This window comes from Channa argus, chromosome 15 (assembly GCF_033026475.1).
Source record: "Channa argus isolate prfri chromosome 15, Channa argus male v1.0, whole genome shotgun sequence".
Classification (NCBI taxonomy): Eukaryota; Metazoa; Chordata; class Actinopteri; order Anabantiformes; family Channidae; genus Channa; species Channa argus.
Window position 1 is genome coordinate 18,653,792 of NC_090211.1, and position 23,566 is coordinate 18,677,357.

The following is a 23,566-nucleotide window of genomic DNA, read 5'->3' on the forward strand; positions in this document are numbered from 1 at the left end:
TCTAATGTAATGCAATAAAGTAGCTCTGCCATGAATTCTACTTTTACAATGTTATAATTTCTCAGTTTCTAAGGTGAAACTTGTCGGAAAGGTGATAATTCTGCCCTCTGTTTATTATTGGGGTCATAGTGGGTGGTGGAAGCGGTGGTTCCCAATTGTTCACCCCCTCATTCATTTTAAATAGGGTGGCTCCACTAAGAGAACAGAATTATCACCTTTCTGAATTCGAACCTAAAAACTAAGAAATTATAACATTATGTAAAAGTCGAATTCGTGGCTCGGTAGTGGATTGCATTAGATTTTCTTTTGTAAATGTTAATTGTTCTGCCAGGTGATTAGTCCAGATTCATTCCCAACTAGTTAATAATGAAACATTTTAATGAAGGCTTTCATTGGATACAGTGAATGGGGAAAAATTACCTGGTAAATAAAAGATCCAACTTTTGTAGTTTCGCTGGCAAGCTGATGAATCACTCCCAGTTTCCATAACTTTGTTCAGTGGTGGAAGGATCTCAAGAAACGGGTGTAATAACAAACTAATTCCTGGGGAAATACGTGGCTCATTAGCTTCTACATCTTCCTGGATGTTGTCACTGTGCTGTATGTCTGCTCTAAGGTATTTTGTTTTTGTTGAGTCTTTGTGTTTTACTGAAGGCAAGTGGCTGTTGGCCATAAAGGAGTTGGCCATGTGAGCAGTAAACCAAAACAGTAAAGTTATGGTACGAGTTTCATGTGTGTATTTGTAAAGCACAATCTTGCCTTTGCTTTTTCAGTTTTCCCAGCCTTGTTACTGAGTATAATATTTTCACAGCAGACATCTTGACATGTCATGGCAAGAGAAGCCCGTGTCTAGTTAAGCATCTCAAAGAGGACTGCACACTGCTCTGAGCTTTAACAAGTTCAGGGCCAGTCACTGTTCCTATGGGCTCAAAGACTAATTGAGTTGACCGATTAATTGAGTTGATCTCTCAAAAGACCCGCTGCTCTATATTTGAAACTACTATATATATTATTTTTTGTCCTTTCAGCTTTTTATTTTTTGCCCTTCCTGACGCAACCCTCCCTAATTTCTACCGGGCTTGGGACCGGCACTGCGCAGCAGGGGATGGGGACGGGCTGTTGGGGGTTCAGTGTCCTGCCCCAGTGACTCTTCGACATGTGGCGCGAACCTCCGACACTACGGATGGTAGGCGGCCTCTCTACCAACTACCACTGCAGCCACTGCCGCCTCATTTGAAACTACTTTATAAAAAATTAATTAACTGAAAATGTCACAAAGTCTGTGACATAATGAATGTTACTGCTGTATTACTTAAACCAGAGGGAACCGTTTGAGGACAGACTAAGGACACTAGCTACTGAAATAATCATAGCATCTGCACTTTGTTATATTATCTTACATTTTTATTTAAATACTTCTGCCTTTTCTGCCAAAGTGAGTTGCTAAACTGTTATTCATTGGCTTATGACGATGACAGTAAAGTTTAACACCTTCCAACTGGTTATTAATCTTGACTCAATTAATAATGTATAATAGAAAGTAGCGATTGAGTTTCTGCCAAACAGAGGACATTGTGGCATTTAAAGCATCTAGCTTTGCTCCTCTCACCTGCCAAACCCCACCACCCCTCAGTGAGCACAGGCAGGGGGCCTGGCAGGAATCCCCTATACACTTGAATGATGTAGGTGTCTGTGGAATGAAGAATAAAGCAAGTGTTATTGAACAAAGTCAGAGGTAGAAAGGTGGAGAGAACGAAAAAAAAGGTTTGAAGGTGGGATGAGGGAAGCAGGCAAATCTGGATTTTTAAAAGCCCTTGGATATTTTTTTGGTAGTTGGTAGAGTGGGTGCGTACCGAGCATAGGGTCGGAGGTTCGTGGCCCGCTCTTCCCGACCGCATGTCGAAGTGTCCCTGGGCAAGAAACTGAACCCCCAACAGCCCTTTCCCATCCCCAGCTGTGCAGTTCTGGTCCCAACCCAGGTAAAAATTGGGGAGGGTTGCGTCAGGGAGGCCATCTGGCGTAAAAACTGTGCCAAATCAACATGCGGACAAATGATCCGCTGTGGCGACACTGAACTCTCAGGATAAGCTGAAAGGACCAAAAAAAAAAAAAAAAGACTCCAAAGAGCAGGGGTTTTTAATCCTCATCCTGAAGGACCCCTGTATTACCTGTATTACCACCCACTGCTGATTGGCTGAGCACACCTGATTCAGGTAATCAGCAAGCTAGAGGCCTGCCACTGGTTCTGGTGGCTGGGTGTCTGTCCTTCGTTCCACATCTCTACATAGTTTCTGTTTGTATGTGCAACAAATTATGGACTTGTTCGCTTCAAAACTGGCTGCGATCAGTTTGTAATGTTACTGTATTCATTTCCATGAACAAACTATGAAATAAAGTGACAATTAGTAAATAAATTACTTAAACCTAAAATAAAAAGGTGACATCATTACTATTTTCTGACAAATTATAAGCCTAATCTTATTTTCTGTAATCTTATAATCTTATTGTCCTGGTCCTCTACAGTTAAGCAGAGAACAAGAGCTGATGAAATACAGCCGTGTGTGTGTGTATGTGTGTGTGTGTGTGTGCAAGATGTTTTCTGGCACTTTTCTGCTGCTCTCTCATTCTGTTTCTTTGTAACATTATGAGGTAGTTACTCTAAGCCAGGCCCATAAGCGATCCCTGGATGCATGCTGGCACTGCATACTCACTTTTTTCTTTTTCTTTTTTTTTTGCAGTCTCTGAGTCCTCCAGCCTTGAACCACCTGTTTCATTGTGCTGTGAAAATTAAAGTAAACTATTCTCACCACAGAGTCACACCTTTACTCTTTGCTGACAGGGGCGTCATCATTATTTTGACTGCAGAATATTAAAGCTGGTAGAGGAGACAGAATGAGTGATTGGTCCAAACTGACGCACACACATGCCGCTGACACTCTGAGGCCCGGGAAGTCATCGGGAGGTTTCTCATGGCTCGAGGCTGTTGGGCTGGTGAAAGAGATGAGCACTGTGTATGTGGCCCTCTGTCTAGCTGCCAATTAGGTGTAGCTCATGGAAATCACGAGTTAAAACTCATTTCACCATGTATGCCAAAAGTATGCAAAATAATATAAAAATGTCAGTTTGCATATTTACTAGTGCTAGGAGGCATCTGGAACTCATAGAGGAATCTGCTTGGCAGCAGCTCAGCTTATTTACTGTGGATGCCAGCTACATATTTACTGTATTAATGTGGCAGTAATGTTGAGATGCATAAGCATAGTTTCTGAATCTCAAACTATTCCTTTAAGTGATGTTACAAACCCTCCCTCTTCTTTTGGTGCCCTGGTGCACTGTTCTGCTCCAAGATGGTGAGTTTTGCATTCATACTATAGGGAGAGAGTTGTTCTAGAAGCAGATGTGAATGTGGAAAGTAAATGTCCTGCACACAGGTTCTGGTTTTGACAGGCAGCAGAGATTAGATATGGACCTTGACAGGTCTGTCTACTGTATGTGCCTGAGGTAAACTCATCGCCTGTCAGGGCCAAAATGACTTTAGGCTGGTGCGGTAGCCATGTTTTTTGCCTTTCCGTTCCATGTTTAGATATTGAAATGAACAGTGCCCCCTCGCTGCAGTCACATGAGGATGACAGTCGCAGAGAGTTGCAGGGAATGTGTGACAGTGATGAAGGCTTTTACTATCACTCCCCCTGCTGTTCATCCTCCTGCTGTGGGACGTGTAGGCATTGTGGTTGTAATTACCTTCGAAACTGGCTTAGACTCTGGTCCAAGGAGCTTTCAACTGTGATCTGTTAAGCCTATTACATACTTGTTGCGTGAAGAAACACAATCCTGCGTGGATGAAAGCGGGAGTGCTGGAGCCAATTTGTGCCACTTGCTTTGGCATCACCACATCTCGTCTGTGCTGAAATACAGTGCAAGTCTTTTGTTCTGTGCATCATTAGCACTTCAAATCCGAGTAGAAAAAGCAATGAATTCAAAGGTCTTCGATTGTCAAAACCAGCTGGTTGTGGCTGTTGAATGAGGGCCATGACACATCGCCAGCCATCGACCAACGTCAGGCTGTCTTTGAGCTTCTGTCGGCTCCGATTTTGTGGTGTCCCCCCACCATTGGCTGATTCAACACGTCGAATGTGAAATTTTCCCCGACCCTTTCACATGGAGACATAAAACAGTCAGACCAGTCTTGTTAAAATGGCTTTATTTCTAATATTCACTCAGCAAAAATACTATAGATATTAGCATGTAGGAAACCAAAAGCACCGGCCTGATGATTTATTAATTGTGGATATAATCTAATGTCGAATATGTTTGGTCACTTTCAAACGGTAGAAACTGGCCGAAACTTGATAGAAGTCTCAATGTAGATAGCTTCTCTGTTAAGTGACATGCTTAGTGGCTTTTTTTTTTTTTTGTCCTTTCGGCTTTATCCCGTGAGTTCAGGGTCAGTTCAGCCAAGGCGGATCATTGTCCGCATGTTGATTTACCACAGTTTTTACACCGGATGCCCTTCCTGACGCAACCCTCCCCAATTTCTACTGGGCTTGGACCCCACACCTGGGGATGGGAATGGGCTGTTGGGGATTCAGTTTCTCGCCCAGAGACACTTTGACATGTAGCCGGCACCGGGATTGTGGACGACTGCCTTACCAACTGAGCTACAGCTGCCCCCAATGAAGAATGTTTTTTTTGCAAAATAAACAGAACCTGAAACTACCTAAAACCATCTGCTAATGAAATATGAAAAACATCCAACATTTGAAAGTTTTCTAAAGCTGCCCAATATTAACTTATCCTCCAGCTTGATTTATGGCCTCTTCATGTAAGTCAGGCAACATCCAGTATATCAATTTAACTTCTTTTCCCAATAAAGTAATGTCAGAGCGAACTAGCAGGTTTACAGCTGCATTAAAGTGCATTAGATGGAGTGAACTGCCTTATAAAGATCCCATGTTTAAAGGAGTTGCAAGCAGTGACCTTGTGAAAAATAATAAGTAAGAAAAAGTTGTGACTTGGTGCATGTTGTGATGTCGGGCATTATTTGAACAAGAGAGACTATAGTCAAGTGGCTGTTCTAAACAGAATTTTCTCTCTATTTTTTTTTTCTATACCTGAATGCTGTGGATATTGTTAGACATGTTTCATATGTCAGCTGTGTCCTTGGATTGTCAAACAGGGGACAAGGTTCCAATTACTTTTTACAGCCAATTGTGGGAGTCCAGCAAGGGTACCTCATGGCCAACAGCAGAGTTTTGCATCTGTTGTTGTAGTTGTTGTTCATGTCTTCTTCAACATCTGCAGCCTGATCAGTTGTGGCAGTGTTATATTTTAAAGTTAATGTGAAGTGGAAATTAGTGTTGGCTCAATTCTTAGATGCATCTCATTTATTATAGATAAGTACAACAAGTGTTTTTATAACCTTTGGCTTGGAAAAGTGTTAATGTTGTAAAGATCACACAGGGCAATGAGAAGAGCTCAGACTGTAAATTCTGCTACTTAAGTTTTTAAATAAGTTTTCCACTTTTTATATCTGCAGGCAATAACCCTTTGAAAATGTATGTAGTAAATCTTGTATGTAGTTTTTTTTTTTTTTTTTGGCAATTTTGGAGGAAAACTAATTACTATTCTGTTTTATTTCTTTGTATATCTGCTCTTGCTACAGTGCTGTAAATCTGGATTTCCATATTTTTCCACAATTACATTGCTGCAGAGTTTGTGGATTTGTTATGCTTGTTAGTGTCGCACCTTGTTACAGAAACAGAAGCAAACTTAAACACAAATATCATCTACCTGACTGGAATTGTCAACCAAGATGGGCGCCGTGCAACAACCTGGTCTTGCAACACTCATCAGAAAATGTTACAAACACGGCGTGAAAGAGGTCGTGTAGGTCATAACTCTGTTGACCTCTGATGACATACCGGTAAAAATAATTATACTTTACATCGAGGTCTCGGGGCTTTGTAGTACTCCTGCGTAGCCCATAAGATCTTGTGAAGTGACTCCGATTACACCTTGTCATAACCTGATAGTGCTTTGTTCTACCCGTTGTTTGTATGTGATAAGATACATCATTGTGTTAGCGGCAATCAAGAAGTCACCAGGTTCAGATCAAACACATTATGTCTGAATTTGGATTCCTTCTTCTTCTGGTGGATCAAAGGTTCCAGACTGAGATGGGATTCTTCCGCAGGGGGAGGAAGGTGTAACTAAAGACTCTGAGACCTTGAACCTAAGCCAAGCCAGGGATTTTCTATCTCCGACTAATTAGATTCCCAAAGGACAGCTTTATCCCATTAAAACACAACTCCTCATTAAATGTTAGACCAAAGAGTCGGCTTCTACTGATCATTTAATTGTTTGCAAAGTTACATCATTTGACAGGGCGACCTCGTCGTACCGGTGATTTAATGATTCGTTCATCCTCTGATCATTTTAGTCGGACTGCCACTCTCTCACTTTCCCCACCTCTGACACATTGGAAAATATCCATTAGGTTTCCAACTGCTTGTATCTCCTCTCAATTCGGTACTTTGGTACGGCAATAAAAATTCATTACAGTCTTTCCCTTTAGGTGAGGGTTGGATATGTGCAGAATTTCATTGTCATGCTCCTGGGGGCTGCACTACTAAAACATAATTTCAGCTTGAATGAGTTTTTCCAGAGGCCTGTGAGGTCCCGGCTCACGCTGAAGGATTCGGGTTTACTGTAACACACGTCAGCCAGTGTTTCTCAATTATCTTTTGTATGTGTTCGGTTCGGGTGTACAGCAGAATTTATTTACCCGCCATGTTCGATAAACCCATGAGCCACATATTGCTGTGGCACTGAAAATATTCAGATCACCGGGGGTCTAAAATAACAGTTTCTACAGTACACGTGTCGGAATCACTTGCAGTACATCCCGCCAGTGCCATGTTTTATTTTTGCAGACGGCGCTGCAAAGACACTCTCACCCATTTCATGTTGCACGAAAACAAGAAAGCATGCAGATCTTACACTTCGAGTTCCTACACAAGCCACAGAATGTTTCATATATAATTTGGCCTCGACCTCTACCTTGTATTTAATTTACGCTGAAAGCAATTTTTATGTTGTGTAATGTAAGGTCGCCAGAACCATTCAATTATACAGCTTAAAGCTAAAGTATAACAGCATAACTTTGTAAAAATATTCTCTTAGTGGAGAGAAGCTGTCGACGCCTCGTGAAGTCAGACTCCCAGAACAACACTGAGAACACCGCAGAGATATTTACTTCTAAAAGGTTTTGAGTGAGGTTTGTCCTTCTAACCAAGCTGAGAATTCCAACAATTTCTGTTTTGCAGCAATTTTATTTCTTGTAATTTGACAATAACCAATCCCTGAGTGTGGTGGAGCATAGCAGATGGTAGAACGGCATAAGAGTATAGGGGAGCAGGGAGATGGATCTCTAGGCAGAGCAGTGTGTGTGTGTGTGTGTGCATATGTAGTACTGACCGCCTTCTGTTGATGTAATAGGAAAAGGAAAAAAAATAATTTTAGCTAACTGGCTGTACAGATGTGGATGCTGGGGGCTAGAAATTCCTGGATTAACTTGAATTTAAACAAAAAAAATCTAGATTATAATGGTGAATTGTTTTTGTTTTTTTTCAGACCTGTGATCTGTGCACAATAGTTCAATGATTTGTGATTTTGTATTTATTTATTGCTCAAAACCTTTTTCATTGTTTTACTGTAGCCCTTCATCTTTTATGCCATTTTTGTAATCACTTTATACAGTAAGATACATATGAAATTTGCCACATTTTTCTGTTATTGTTTTGTTTATGTACCCAGTATTTTTAAATGCCCAGTTGTTCCACACTGCATCTACATTTGCATACCTGTAGGAACCAGAATTGCATTAGTGAACTGCAGACTGTGCTACAGTCTTTTTGTCCTCCGCTCTCAAATCTTCCTCGCAGTGTGAGGACTGAGTTGTGCCTGTGAACCAGTGGGTTGATATAAACTTTCAGATATCAAAACCAAGCAAATGTGATTTACAGCTTTTCACTCCTGTGGCCCAAATTAGGAGGACAGAGGTCAATTATACACGGTGGTGGTCTTGGGCCCTGTTATAATGAGGGTAAGCAGGACGAGGCAGAAAGAATTAATCTCTTTGAATGTGTGACACTAGCAGCTTCAGAGGGAAAACCGTTTCTTTATCTGTTAAGTGTGCTGTGGATTGGTTTGATCCAAAATATTGCAACTAGCATCAGACCTGTGATATAGTTTTTTTTTATTTTGCTGTTATCTGGCTCTAATGATTCTCAGCAATCCCTGCTTTAGTATATTATTTGCCGGGATAGTTAATTGCTCAGCCCAGTTTTCATTATACCGATCTCCTTTAAACTTGTTCATCACAACATGAGCTGTTATTAACTCAACTGATTAACAGTCCGCCAATGGTCTCATACCTACAATCTTTTCATAACGCCGTGCAGTAAACACTGAGTGAGAACCTGATGTGTTTTATTGACTTGCTGGGGCTCGTGTTTTCTCACACAGTGTGTTATGCCTCTCTCAGATGTGATATTCCACTAATCGATATCATGGCAAACTACGTGGGGGAAATAGCCCTAGCCAGCCTCTTAATGGAGCGCCCATTCTCATCCACCTACTAAGTCAGATAATTGGTCCAGATATAATACTCTGGTATATTTCTATACATTGCAGGTATCATTAGAAGTGAGTCACGTGTTCATCATGGAGGCACCGGGGAGAAACGTGACACAGATAAAGGGGAGGGTTATTAAAAGAAGCTCTGGTGCAAGAAAGCAGTAGAGGATGACAGGTTTTGGGGAACGGATAAAGAGTTAAAGCTGAGCGAAGGAGAGTTTCTGTTGAATTCCAGATTCTGACTGAGCCACTGATCCTGCTCTCCTGTGGTGCCTGTTTGATCTCACATATTCTAACAGCATTCAAGCTGGATGCTGTGATTGTCAGTGTAATTAGCTATGTTTGTGTTTTATACATGGTCCGTGGCTACAGATGGGGACAGGATCAACGTAAGTGCTATTAATAACGTAACTATTAATCCCAGTTAACGGACCTGTACGTGTGATTTGGCAAAACCCTTTTAATTGTCTTTAAATGTTAAAAGCCAGCGGTGTGGGAAAGATGCAAAGGTCTCCACCGCCTCTGCAACCAAAGTGTGATGGTAGGTAGCCATCGTCCTTCCTGAAGAGACAGACTTTACAATTAAATCACTCAAATCAGTTGCATAAGCAGTGTGGCGCATAGGCGTGTTACAAAGGGCTGTTCATTAAACGTGCACATGTTTTCAGTGAACGCTTAACTAAAAGTTTCTATTTGCTGAAAGTGAACGTGAGTGTTGTTGATACACATGGTGAACGTGACCTGATATACTTTGTTCACTTGTTTCCTGTTAGCAGTCTCCCACTCTCCAGTGAGCCACCAGCTCTCCCTCATCCTACTTCCTTACTGAGTTATCACAATGTAAGTTTTAGTTTTTTTCCGAAATATCGTGAGCCCCTCGGCTGGTCCGGTCGCAGGGGACATACTGTATTGGCTATAAAGAGAAAACGGACCACAGCAGGCTCTTGCTGCTTCCGGGGATTTAGCATCCGCCTCAAGGGAATCCACCTCAAACGAGCCTTCTGTGCCGTAGCTGCCCTGTGATTCTTTGTCACTCTGCCCGTGTCACAATGATCACCTCCTTCCTCCCACATCTGCACCCTGCCTCCCTCTCAGCCGCTCCCCCTCTCAGTCCCATGCCCACGTTTTGGCATTTTTCAAAATTATTCAGTGGGTGGAGTTCAGGCTCAGAGACCAAGTGGTTTAGTAAGTTTTTGCAAACAGCAGGTTGCTATGTGTTTTTCTTTTTTTCATTACTAGGCAACCAGTAAATCACCGTCCTTAGCCTGACTGCTAATCTAAGGGCTTCTTTAAACATCTATATGAAAATGGACAGGTGGAGGGTACTTGCTCGAATTGAGGGTGAGAGGCTGCTCTGAAATTTGCCGAATTCACTCGACCCAGAAACTGGAATTTGTGTGGGAGAGAAGGTGGGCTTCTGGGTGGTACCACCGGCATCGTCAGGCTTTTCAAGAAAAGCAGCTATGATGATGTTTAGCTTTTTGTACCATGAGGGGCTCCTGGAAAAACACACAAAGCAGAGAAAAGAGGATAGAAAAACAGCCACTTTCTCATTGAAAACAAGTAGAAGAAGACGCCCCAGGCTGCAAAAAAGCCGTCTGTCTGATTACAATGTTAATGTGACCCAGAGTTTTGTTAAGGCCACTTACACAATCGGACACCAGTAAAAGTTGCTAAACTCACATTTTATCTAGTCCTCATAAAGACTGTTTGCACATAAAACTGTAACATTCTATATTGTTTTCTTACCCTGGTATTGAAATTTGGGTTATGATGATAACCAAGTCCATGTATTTTAATTGAAACTTTTTTTTTCCCAATCTGCTAAGAAAGTTTCCACTTTTGACATTTAGATTTTCCAGTGGATGAAAAATAATTTGTTAGAAAATTTCATATGTTAATAGCTCTGGAGGGTATTGTGGGTCCCCCACATGCATAATTTCCTGATGGGTTTTGTGTGCGTGCGCGTGTGTGTGCGTGCGTGCGTGTGGTTTCTTTCCACATCTTGTGCCACAGCATTTGCAAGAAAGTGAAGCGAAGCTGCTGTTTGCTCCTGATCAAAGCGTAAATAAGATGGAGTGTTGTCATAAAGTTTTTTTTCCTTTTTTCTCATTTGTGCATATTTGATGTTTCCCAGCACAAGCCAGAGATGCACTGATGTCTTCAGCTCTTGTACATAAGAAACACTGAGCCTCAGAGTGCTTTGCAGATGAAAGCTCTCGGCACCACCCTCTCCATTCAGGGAGCCTTGAGAATAATATTGCATCAGATCCTTTTGTGACAAAAAGAACAATGGTTCTCACTCTGAGTAGATTTAAGCTAAAGTGACATTTTTGAAACAATGAAAAGGAGTTATATTTTCAGCAAACATTGTAAAGAATTTAAAATCAGGCTGATGTACCACTAAGATAATAACTTATCTTGGTGATCAATTACCATATAAGTGTGTGTAGGTATAGGTGCACAGCTATGGAGTCAGGTTAAATAAGGTTTATCAGTTATTTTTGTAACTGTAATTGAATATGAAAAATGTGCACAGTTCCTCAGGTAAATAGCCTATTTTATTTCACAAGATAAAATCTGGAATTACAGTTTTTGAGTGATACTGGAATCATTGCCTTTGATATGACCAGGGACCTGATCCTTGCACATATACTCTCCATCCCTGCTCTAAAGCCCCTTTTCAGTTTCTTGGCTTCATGTGAGTTTGCATCATGCTTTCTGTGTAAGGTATGATGTGTCTTAATCATTTCCAGCCTCTCTCTAGCTATTATGTCGTTATTTTTATAGTTCTGTTCTTGTGGATGTGGTATCTCAGTAATGCAAAGACATTTGTTAATTTAGCAAAAATGTCCACGTGGATGAACTGATTAGATACAATACACACAAATGTCCATGAAACAAGGGCATTTTACATTACAAAGAGACCAAAGGGCAACATCGCTCCGACATCACGCACATCAGTGTAGTGCTAACGTTATATGTGATATTAAATTGGAGCATCTTTGAGATTTTGGACTTTTGGTAGGATTTCAAAGAAAGCTGTTTCGATATTTTCTATCTGCCTCTGAAGAAATATTCATTATTTGCAGCTCTAGTGACATTGTGTCTGTCTATAGATGTGTTGAATATAAAGCAACCTGTCAACTCTGTTTACTGGAGGACCTCCGGGATAAAATTAGACATTGCTCTGCTCTGTCATACTCCTTCAAGCAGCTTGCAGGTATGTGGTCCGATATAAATACACATTGTAATCCTTAAAAAAAGAATGACTATCAGATGAGTGATGTAATGTTGTTTCTCTGCTTCTCTGTAAGCCTGATGGTTAATAGCTAAGTTTAATTTGTCAGTTCAGCGTATTAGGATCCGAATGATGCTTCTGATACTTTCTAGACACGCGGGTTGTGCTAATTCTTTACCCAAGCAAACCGTAGCTTCAATATCCACACCATTTGGAATAATTGCCCCCCTCTTCACGGCTTTGGATGTGGCCGATTTTCTGTCACCAATCCGATCTGAATAGAACACTCATTATCAACATGCAGTGTCACCAATATCAGGGAGTTCTCGTTCCATCCCCGCACCTACCTTGTCCTCAGGAAACCCAGCGCATTTCATACAGCTTCATTATCTAAACAAAATCCAGGGCAGACCTCAGAGACAATGCTACTATGCGACATACATTTTAACAACAATCCCCAACCTTGTTTGGATGGAAAATAACTCAACAACCATGTCTCGCCATGTTTTCGCAGTGACTGAGTCACCCACTGAATGAGAGCAACAACAGCCTTGTTGGCCCTCTCCCCAAGGACACCCCACTGCTCTTTTTGTGTGTGTGTGTGTTTCCACAGTATTATTTGTGCGAGTCTGCTTTGTGGGTGGCAGTGTGATTCATTATGTTCCAAATCTGCAGACTAGATTAATTTATTTAAGTTCGGCCCCATTTGTTATTTGGAGAGAGCGCGGAGCATAAAGGAGCACAACTTTTAGATTAGCTTTGAATGGATGAAGGGCCCAATGAAGTGTTTATTAACACGAGAGGTTTGTGTGTGCTACCTAGAGCGCTGCTACAATTTGTCCAAATGTGAAGTACTTGGCCCTCTTGTGTCTCATAGAATTGCGAGGCTTACATTGCATTGGAAAGTTTCTGTTATTACTGGGATCTAACCCGAGCAATGTGTCCATATTTTGTCAAGGTCTATTATTGTAAAGAAACATTTGCATTTGTTTGCCATAATCAGTTTTTCCATTTGTGCCTTTTTTAGTCATAGCTATGTGAACTAGGGCTTTGATGAACGTTCTGCGTTTGGGTCGACCCTCTGAGGAGTGTGGGGTCCAAAGGAAAAAAAAAAACACAGCTTGAGAGGTAGGTTGGGGTTGGATGAACACAGATGGATATATGAATTGTGCCACCAAACACAAAAATCCTTCCCCCTCTCTGTTTTTTCACTGAAGAGGTAAATGATAAACATTTAGGTAGAGAGGAAGTGAGAGGGACACAGTATAGGACAAGTAACTAAGGTCCCCAGCCGGACATAAACCATGGCGAGTACCACTTCGTATTTAATACACATTATGCCAAGTAACTAAGTTCTCATCACAGAATTTTAAAATTGTGGCTATTGAAGCTACATTTACAGTAGAAAGTCAATAATTCTAGTAGTTGGTTTGTCTTAGTAAATGATGATCACAATGCTTGGTACTTTCTATTTACACTGCATATCTGCATCTGATATGTCAGTTCATAAATATGGTGGAAAAAATTGAATCCACTACAAAGCAATGTGGTAAGTAAGCTGCAAGGTAACTGGGCTATGATCTCAACAGTATAGTGGTTCATTGAGATGTTGGGAAATACAATAGAAATTCTCTTTAAATTGCGTATGTCACATCTGAACTTATTGCTTCATTTTGTCAATGATTAAATATTATAAATTATGTTTGCTTAAAATGTACAAACATAGCTTGCAGGAATAAAGGGCATTATGGAAGCAGTGCAATTGAATCCAAATCTAATATACTCAACAGTGTTTTCATATTTGTATTGTCTGTTTTCTCTGTTTTTTTTTTTTTTTTTGCAACACAGTCTTTTGATCTCTGTTGCGGCTTCCCTTTGTGGTTTGACTCAGACTAAAAAAAAACCTCTAGAAAAAGATTTGTTGTTATTTTTTATTCATCAGCTTTGCGATAAATGGATTCAGCTTATTTCCCTGCACGGCACTTCTGTCGGTGATGTAATGCTTAAGGGCACTTCCAAAACAAAGCGATCAATGAAATGCAGCTCCTGACAGTACGATTACAGCCGTTTTAATTGCTACTGCTCAAGAAGTGAATGCTATGTGACATAACGATGGACTTGTGGCGAAACACTGTTGATAAAGTGACCCAGGATTAGAACCTGGCCCCTCAGTGCTGACCTTGGGGTAGAGCCAGTGTCCTAGGATTATGATAAACCACCGCTCTTCCAATATCACACACAGGATTAGTTGCAGCCGTAGTTTTGTGGTAGCAAGTAATCCCTGCAGGATTCAACACACATTTGGGGTTCAGGAGATTCTACAGAGTCAAGGACAAGTCCGCTATGTTCATTCCTTCCCCCAAAAATATGTATTACTATATCTATGCAGTGTTGTCCTTTCGGGTTTGGTCTAAACGTACACTTCAAAATACCATAACTTTTTGTTATAGCAATCATAAAATGTAACATTGCAACTTGCACCATTAGTTTTATCAGAGCAACATAACAAGCACATTTAATGCATTTAAAATCCTCTGAGCTGTCACATCTGATGCTCTCAAACATTTAAACTCCCAAACACTGACCCACTTTAGCAGGGAGTATTCACGCTGTTGAGATGAGGTGCCGAGATTAGGAGGTGGCTATAACCCCATATCTCTTCTCACTCTGAGACGTTCAGGGTCTGAACGTTATTTTGAGGTAGTCAGAGATGCCTTCGCCCTGTTGGGGTTGTTGTTATCACAACTTAACGGCAGATTAAATGCGGGCAGTCTGGGCACATTTCTGCTGGCTGCTGGCTTTTTGATGTGACTGGCTGGATTATACCTACTCTCCTAAACCAGTGCCAGAGGAGAGATTTGGATAATTCTAGTTTACTGCCCACAGAACTCTGAGGCCAAGGTTACACAGAGAACAAAAATGTCCAGCAGTTAAAAGCAAAAATCTCATTTTATATTTTCTCAAGGAAAGGTTTATGTTCGAATGAGGCAAAAACATTATTTGCATTTGTATCGATGTACTGTAGACAGTAAGTCTTCACTGACAGAAAAGGAAAAAGCATATATCTGTAAGTCTTTCACAAACTCAGGTCACCACTGATTTGTGAAATTTGCAAATTTGAGCTGAGTGGCATCAAGGTCAGAAAGAAACACGGGTTAAATCCTGATACAGGAAGGGGAATTGTAACCGAACACAACTAAGTGAGCTCTACTGCCGATTTCTAATGCGCTTAAAGGTTAGAGAAAGTAAATGGTGGCGGACTTCTGTTGTTCTGCAGTTCCAAAGCACCATTTCATGCCAGTCTCATTTATTTCAAAGTGCTGCTGTAATGACAACCAGGGTTGAGATCCAGGGGTCCTGGGTGAGTATTAGATAGGATTTTCCCATTTTCGCATTATAGAAGCAAATCCTTAAGGAACCCTATTGCTCTTGTGACCGTGGCTGAATGGAATTGGACTGAGATGTTTTTGCCATGTCAGCCTCTTCACTCTTTCTACTAGCGAATATCAGTAGTCTGTTCAAAAGGGTGGATATTGTTTAGAAAGGCCGTTTTGCTTTGTTCGGTCGACACACGGCTGTCAGTTAATAAAATAGTTATTATCATGCAACGAGCTATCACCTGCTATATGCACTATACACTAATTCAAATAAAAACTGAAATATATTGACAAAACTAAAATGACATTTAGTCGAAAAATTGAAGCCACTGTCAACCAATAATGATTTTTAGTGGAATAAGAAATATAAATAAAAATGACAAAACAAACCAAAACAACGACTCATCACTGCATTAACTTGTAGGCACATTCAGTCTCCACACATTTTACATGACAGAAACATCTCATTTGTGAGCACAGCAACACTCACAGTTAGAGCTGACCCACGGTCACCTATGAGGAGGTTTCTGTCCACCATGGTAGCAGCGATTATTTGAAGACCGATTGCACCTCACGTGTTTTAATAACTGTTGTCCATTGTTCTAATGATGATCTTCTTTTGTAGCCTTCAGCGTCAATTAGCTTGGCTCATGCCAACTTTGTGTTTTTGAACATAAATGGATGTTTTCATCCCAGCGCCCAGGAGGGATTAAGAAGAAGTATGCGTTTGTAGGAGGATCAGTTAAACCCCAGGAATAATTAGGAAAAAACAAAAAAACATCTGAATCCAGATGTGTTGATTGCTTATCCTCAGGTCTAGAGACTGACAATATCATACTTTTGATGTTCTAAATGTAGTTTTTTTAAAAAAAAACACAGGAAGAGAGCATTACGCGAGCATTTAACATTCTTTTGCATTTGTGAATTCATTGTGAAGTTCTTTGACAGAAGTTGTTACTTTTATTAATCAGTTCCTCCAACAGTGAAATTAACGAATCCCTTGTGAATTTTTCTTGACCTCGTAATTTAAGACGTCATAAAAACATGCATCATAACATTTTTGCATCATAATATTTTAGAAAAGCTGTCGCTAATGCAGACATTTAAGGGCCGCAACAATTACAAAAGTGTCCACGAAATCCTGGAGGAACTGATTAATATACACACAGCACTGCACATTCTTTAATTCTAAATGAAGCCTCTGCCTCCGTCATACACCCAAAACACGAAGAGTGTTCCAGCACGATGATGTGAGTGTGGGGAAAGCAGTCAGGAAATAATGCTGAGGGGGTGGAGGAGGAGGCAAGTCGTAAAAAGTGGTGGTACAAATACACACATACTCACTCTGCAGGTTGCTCATTAAGTGTGCTGTAGGGAGTTGGGATGTGAACCTGCCTGGTGCTGCAGTGTTGTGCTGCAGAATGTGGAAAGAAGATGGGACAGTCATTGCCAGGGGAATGTTTTACACCTGGTGAAGCAGGGGACTGTGCTTTTATAGTCTCCCCGTCAGAAAATACTATATGAAAGGAGGGGACATAACTTTTAAATGTTTTCCCTCCTGAATCTTTGGCAATTATTGTCTAAGATATGATACTTAATGACCTGTAGGTGGAGCTATAGTTATCCCTCCAACTGGCCCTAGACCTGTTCGTATTTCTATGTTTTGTCCAACTTTGAGGCATGTTGGGCAGAAAATACAGGAAAATATTTCCTGTAGTTGTGAATGTAACTATTGTTACTGTGTTTGTGCTCTGATGTACTTTGCCCAGTTATTATAAATAAAGTCCGGTGAATAATTATCTTTACAGACTAAAATGGGCAGATTCGTTTCAAGGTTTTTCAGAGTATGATGAACAGTAAATGTCTGCAGTGTTCATACAATCATGGCAAAATGAGTCAGCAACTGGTTTGATAGTTTAGAAATGGTTTTTTTCTTTTTTTTTTTTTTTGTTTAAGCCTAAATGCCAAACGTTCATTGGATCCGGCTTTTAAAATATGAAGATTAGCTGCTTTTTGTTTTCATTTATTGTAGTTTTCTTTGAGTTTAGAGTTGGAAGCTACAGCATTTGAATACATCACCTTGGGCTGTGAGAAAATAGAACAGGCATTTTCCACCATTCACTGATGTTGAAGTGTAATTATAAATGAAAAAGTTACTGATAGTTAGGGTCTAAAGTCACAGGCAGGTCATGGATATGTTTCGGACCTTGAAGTGAAAATGTGGCTTTGAATACCAGTTTTTTTTTTACCCTGGGCATAAAAAAAAGGAACATTTTCATAGGGTGTAAGTTTGTTTAGACCGTGCACATGTTGCATGCATGGTAACCAAACATCGTGGTCCCACCGACTCTCATCCAGCACCCAGCAGCTCACCACTCCCAACGCTTATGGAAGAATTGAACTCAGACTGGGCATCTCAACATTTCATAGGAGCAGATCCTAAGATTCTGCTTTTGGGCAGACCTGGGCATGCAGCGAGTTATGGATTAGTATCGGCTGAAATGAAACCAAAGTGTGCAATGTTTGCAGCAGCTCATCTGCGTCCTTGATTTGCAACGTTAACTCTCACTGTTACAAGTTAAGAAAAGCAAAATCAATTCCCCTTAAATAAAACAGCCAAGGGTGCTACTGCTGTGTAACCTCTCCCACCTTCTGTCGAGCACATGTAAATGCTTACGTCCATGTTTTGACAGTTTGTTTTAGTGAACGTCTCTCAAAGCTCTTTTTTTTTTTCCCCCGGTGCCTCGAGGTCATGGATTATTCATGGGAAATAGCGGGCATAATGCAGTTCCATCGTGCGGCTTATATTCCAGCAAGCATGACAGGGCTGGTTGCGTCAGGTTAACAAAAAAAAAAAAACAAAAGCTGTCACGGGGTCTAGAGCCTGCAGCAGTCAGTGATAACTGGGGATGGATTTTAGTTGCTGTTAATACTAAAGTGAAAAGATCTGCCCCTTGTGATGCTGTGATTCCTATTTCAGTGATTGTATTATTTTCACTTAACAGAAAACAAGTCTTTCACGGATAAAATTGACACGAGTGATGCAACTGCACAAACATGGGCATTTTTTCCCCCCTGGTGATAAGTCTGCTCTGCTCCTGACAGCACGTCTACTCTTTCTTTAGCCATCCACAGTTCACTATCCCATAGCCAGTCGTGGCAGCGCAGCTGCACTGCAGAAATAAAACGTCTCTTATTTTCTAGTTGTGGATTTTCAATGGGTTTAAATGATGAAACAATCCTGCAAGGTTCGTACAGGTCGCTGACGGCTTCTGAAAAGATTCAGGACTTTTGAATCGACCAACAATTACCTTAAACAGAGGTGGTGTTTTACGGACAATAGCTGACAAGCCCCTCATCAGGTCCGATTGCTGCAGGCGTAAAACAGATTCATGTAGACAATTACAGGCACTGCACAGAATGCAGAGGTTTTGCATTTTTTCATATTACAGCACAGCATATGAACTGCTGATATGCTTACTTAACTCCTTATTCAAAGGAAATATGAGCATCTACCAGAGTGGCTTGATTTCGAGGTGAAGTTGCGTTTTGGGTTTTTACACACCTACTGTAGATGGCGTTGTAAAGACACAGAATTATAATTAAAATAATTTAATACTTTGTAAAAAAAATAAAAAATAAACAGTAAAAAGTATTTTAATGAGAAATGCAAGGAAGAGTTGGTCCACATTTGTGTCTTTTCTTTGACAGACAGTTAATTATTTCTGGAGGTCATATGTACAAAGCCCCTTTCCCAGCTATTTAATTAAAACAAGAATGTTTTCCAATGTTTAACTTTTAAGAAATAAAAAAATCTGTTCTGGTGTTTGATTTGAGCTTTAGATTTTTAGATTTAGTTAAGCTTTTCATTATCCACATAAAGAATGTGGGGGTATCTTTTCTTTTTTTCTGCACTGACCACACTGGTTTCCCCCGTCTTATTGTGTCTAAGTGTGCACACTCAGTCCTCGCAGTGAGAGAGGGCGTCTTTGTTGGCCACCGAAGCTGGGAGCTGCCCGCCAAGGTCAAAGTTAATATTTGCTGCTTTGTCGAGTCTGAAGAGGCTTGATGGACTCCATTAGGTATTTTCCATGCTTCTTCCTGTCCCGACAAACACACAAGGCCTCTCGACGTTGGCTTTTGTTGTCCCTCCCACAGACTGCCGAAGGCATCACGCTCCAACTTATTTAAAAACCTGCTCGTGTCGGCCCGTGTAACCCCCCCCCGAGACAGTGTGGTCTTACAGTGTTAGAGGATAAATTGAAGGCTCGCTGTAGCTGTTATGTGCTATAATTTTGCAGCTGTCCTTCAGCAATATCTTTATGGAAGCTCTTCCCTTACAGCATCACATTGTGTTTTTGGTTTTGCTCTTCCGTCGAGGTCTGCAGAAGGGCCTTTTGTGTGAGGCTGCCTCTCACCCGATCTCCCATCATTTTCTCCCACTCACTTTCTTTGCCACCTGTTTACCGACCTGATTTGAACTATCTCAGGTCATTTCTCTCAACGTGTCATTGTCTTCATTCTTGGCAGCACTGATCTTTCCTCTTTTTGTTTCACTGAGCACAGTCTGTCATAACATTTCTGTGTTTTCCTTCCTCTTCTTCTCTGAGTAAACATCTTCTAAGGAAACTTTTATCCTTCTCTAAACATGCAGTTTTAAAAGAGGTTGTGCTTTTGTTCTCTGCTGTTCTTGGAAATGCACGAGACATTTTCAGCGCAATATTCTTTTCATTAACCAGCATCCTCTATTCCTCATCCCAAATGAATTATTTTTAAAATCACTTTTGTTCCCTAAAGTGTCTGAAGCCAGCTTCAGGTTGTCGCCTGAAGCTGCTGTTGCAAGAACTCCAATAAGGTCTCGTTCATTTAGCTAAGAAGCATCACGACACCTGTTGGTATTTTTCTTTTGTGCTGCTTAATTAACAATAAAAACTCTTCTGTTACCCCACGTTCATAATACTTATACAGAATCCTTTGAGGCGGACTCATTTTCTGAATTCATTGTTATCACATTTAGCCACTTTGAACTTTAACCCTTTTTAAAATTTGCCTTTCGTGTTTAAGTACTGCATGTTTTTGTCAGTGTCATAGTATTACAGTGAGTAGTATACTTACGGGAGCTGAGTGTGGGAGCCGGCCGACACAAACAAACCACGACGTCTGAACACACCTAATAACACTAATCCTACCACAAATCATGCACATTAAACACTTTGAACACAGAGAACTATTCACATGGCTTGTACCCATAATTCCCCGGGGCTCACTGTGCCAGCCCCCACACTAACCCACTCGCCGGGCCGTTCCAGTGTATTGAATTCTACTCTGCTCACCGGTTAGAAAAAGCAGCTGTCAACTTGTCAGCAACTAAAAGTTCTCCTGTTGGGCCAGCAACCTAAAACTCTGAATAAAAAGATCCTTTTTTTTTTTTTTTTGATTCACATGTCCTTGCCTTTTTGTGCTGAGTGCCAAAGTGCTTTGAAACTTAAGTTTTGAAGTGAAGAGTTTGCATTTGTGTATTAAACCTCGACATAGCCGTTCTTTAGAAATTTTATTTTGTAAATACACATTCTTACTATGTTACTTTCAAAACATAAAGGACAAAGGACGTTAGGAATATGCTTTTACTGTACTTGGGGAAATTGCATGACCTTCAGCTGTTTTGCAGGATAAACCGGTTCTGAAATGTCATACTTTGAATGCCAGAGCTATCAGTGTTTTTCCTAAATGTTTAAATACATTTCCAGAAACTGTAACTTCTCAGTCAAAACTACTTTCAAAATGAAACACAGTACTGGAAACCATGTTCTCTCTTCTCAAAAAATGATTCCTTCACCAACCAAAATAAAACGCAAAACTATTCTGCAAATGCTTGTTTCTTACGGAGCAGCAAATAAACACTGACGTGATCAATTCAAGAGACTACAATAGGAACTTTTCATGGATGTTTGGGCTTTATGAGACGAGGATGATCCATGCAGATTCGTCCTCTAATGCCTGGAGCAGTCCAACATGCTCATTAGGCCTGTGTATGTTCACTTTCTGGCATCGTGAATGACAATGTGGGCGGGCTGCTCTGGTTCCTCCTCCTCTTGGAGGATGAGGGTGTTTTGAGTTTGTCAAAGAATGTCAGCAAAATGAATGCGTTGGGGTCCAAGTTGTGAGCTTCCCACAACAATAACAGCTACACTGGCATAAAGTGCAAACACAAAAATGACCATATCAGACAAAAGACCTACATACAGAACACGGTGACATGTCTATACAGAGTAGGCCACTGACAGGATGCTGTACACATGGACATATTTGAATTATCTCTCCTTTACTCGGTCAGAGCTGTGCTCTGTGCAGAGCTGTGTCAGAGCTGTGCAATATAACTGGTGTTAGTTCAAGACAAGGACGGTCACGAACAGGCCTCTTTTATTCTCCGAGATTTGATTGAAGAGTTCTTCCATTTGAGTTTGTACAGGTGCAACACGAGTGACAGTAATTGGTCATCAGAATGTCACATTTTTACACTGTTTCTAGGTGAAAATAACTGCAACTGTGACTTATAATAATGTTTGGGTGAGACCAATAGCATTGTGCTTAGAGTTCAGCACTTTTTAAGCTTCAAGTTTTTTAGAATTGTGTGTATCGTTTCATTATTTTTGTGGCTGTGTGTGTGTGTAGAAAATGGGGGGAAAAGTGTAATGAGACTGAAGTCAATTTAACTTGTATCAGCGTTATCTGCCTCATGATGCTCCTGTTCTTTCAAGTCAGGTGCTGCCTGCTTCTTAGTGATGACTCCAACGCACAGAGCAGGCCGCGCTCAGCTACACACCATGAGTGTGTAGTGTGGAGGTGAGGGATGGAGGGCTCTGCGGAGGCTGTTTGTGATTGACCTGATTATGGAAAAGAGCCCTTGGCATTGCTCCCAGAGGATGCATGGATTGTGGCATCTTCATGAAAGATATTCCTGTTGTCGGCTTCTGTCACAAGATGCCTGTGGATAAAGTCAGTGGCAGACTGCCAAGAGCCAGAGATGGAGAGAGAGAGAGAGAGAGAGAGAGAGAGGCACATTTTAAAGAAGGAAATGGAGGTATTAAGGGAGGTTGGTGATGAGGAGAAGATTATTTGTGCAGCATTTATGTCATATCATATTCATTGTAAATATTATTGGCATTAGTGCCCTCAGGATATTATATGTGTGATGCTTTATTTATTTATTTATTTTTGATCCAGTGTTTTCTTTACCAAATACTTAGAAAACGGACGAGTCCAATTCACACCAATACAATCCAATCGGTTCCAAATCGAGTAGATTCATCATTACAGTAACCAATACATACGTATCCATTCCACTTTTACCTTCTGTTTTCAGGGCAGCCAGTGATGCCCACCGGGACTTTGTTCTGTCCATAATCCTACTTTCAGTGCAATCCTTGGTCTTTAGAGTCTAAAAGCAACAAGCGGCAGCTGCAGACTGAGTACTGGAGAGTACTGAGCCACCCACAGTGTGATGTGATTAGCAATAATCAAAGTAATGTGCTGTTTCGATGGGTTAAAAGGTGGAAGGGGGGGTTTGCTCTAATAATAACGGCACTGCATTGGTCAAGGGGGTGTTGCCCTTCAAGTTGAAATGTGCTCTGTGGATTTGAAGGAGACTTTGGTTTGTTGGGGTGCTATGAGAGTATCAAGTACCAGGGTTGTTACTCAAGCCACCTGGTGCTTGTTTAATCCAAGTGAGACCTGGGACCACAAGTGCGTTTTCTGAAGGTGTTGGATTGTGCCAGGGCTGTGGTTTGATCACTGGTTGGATTAGGAATGTTCACCGGTGGTATACTGTACCTGGACTGGGTCTCTAATTCTTACTTTTTGGCGACGATTTAAATTAGTCTGATGTGTTTGACTTCATTTAACTGTAAACTCCAGCGCAAAACTTTGATATGTCCAAAACGGCTTTAAGGGGAAGAAAGCTGCTTTGAAAACCCCGGCGCCCCGTCCCACCCACCGTTTTTAGACGTATTTGAAATAAGGCACATTGACTGATCTGGAAGGGAATTTCTCATGTCGGCAGGAAATCAATTATTCATTTTGTGGCATGGAGGGTTGAGCACCACCCTGACAGCAGCAGAAGTAGCACCGCGATTAAGGACAAGTGTGGATGGATGTGTGTCTCATGTATATTCTGTTACACTACGCAAGCCTCACTCCTCTTGGTTCTCTGCTCAACAACCACAAACCATTATTATTAGCAGTGTTTAAAATGCCGCTTTTTGTTTTACTTTTTTAAATTGTTAAAATAATTATAAACTGCAGCAGCACTGTG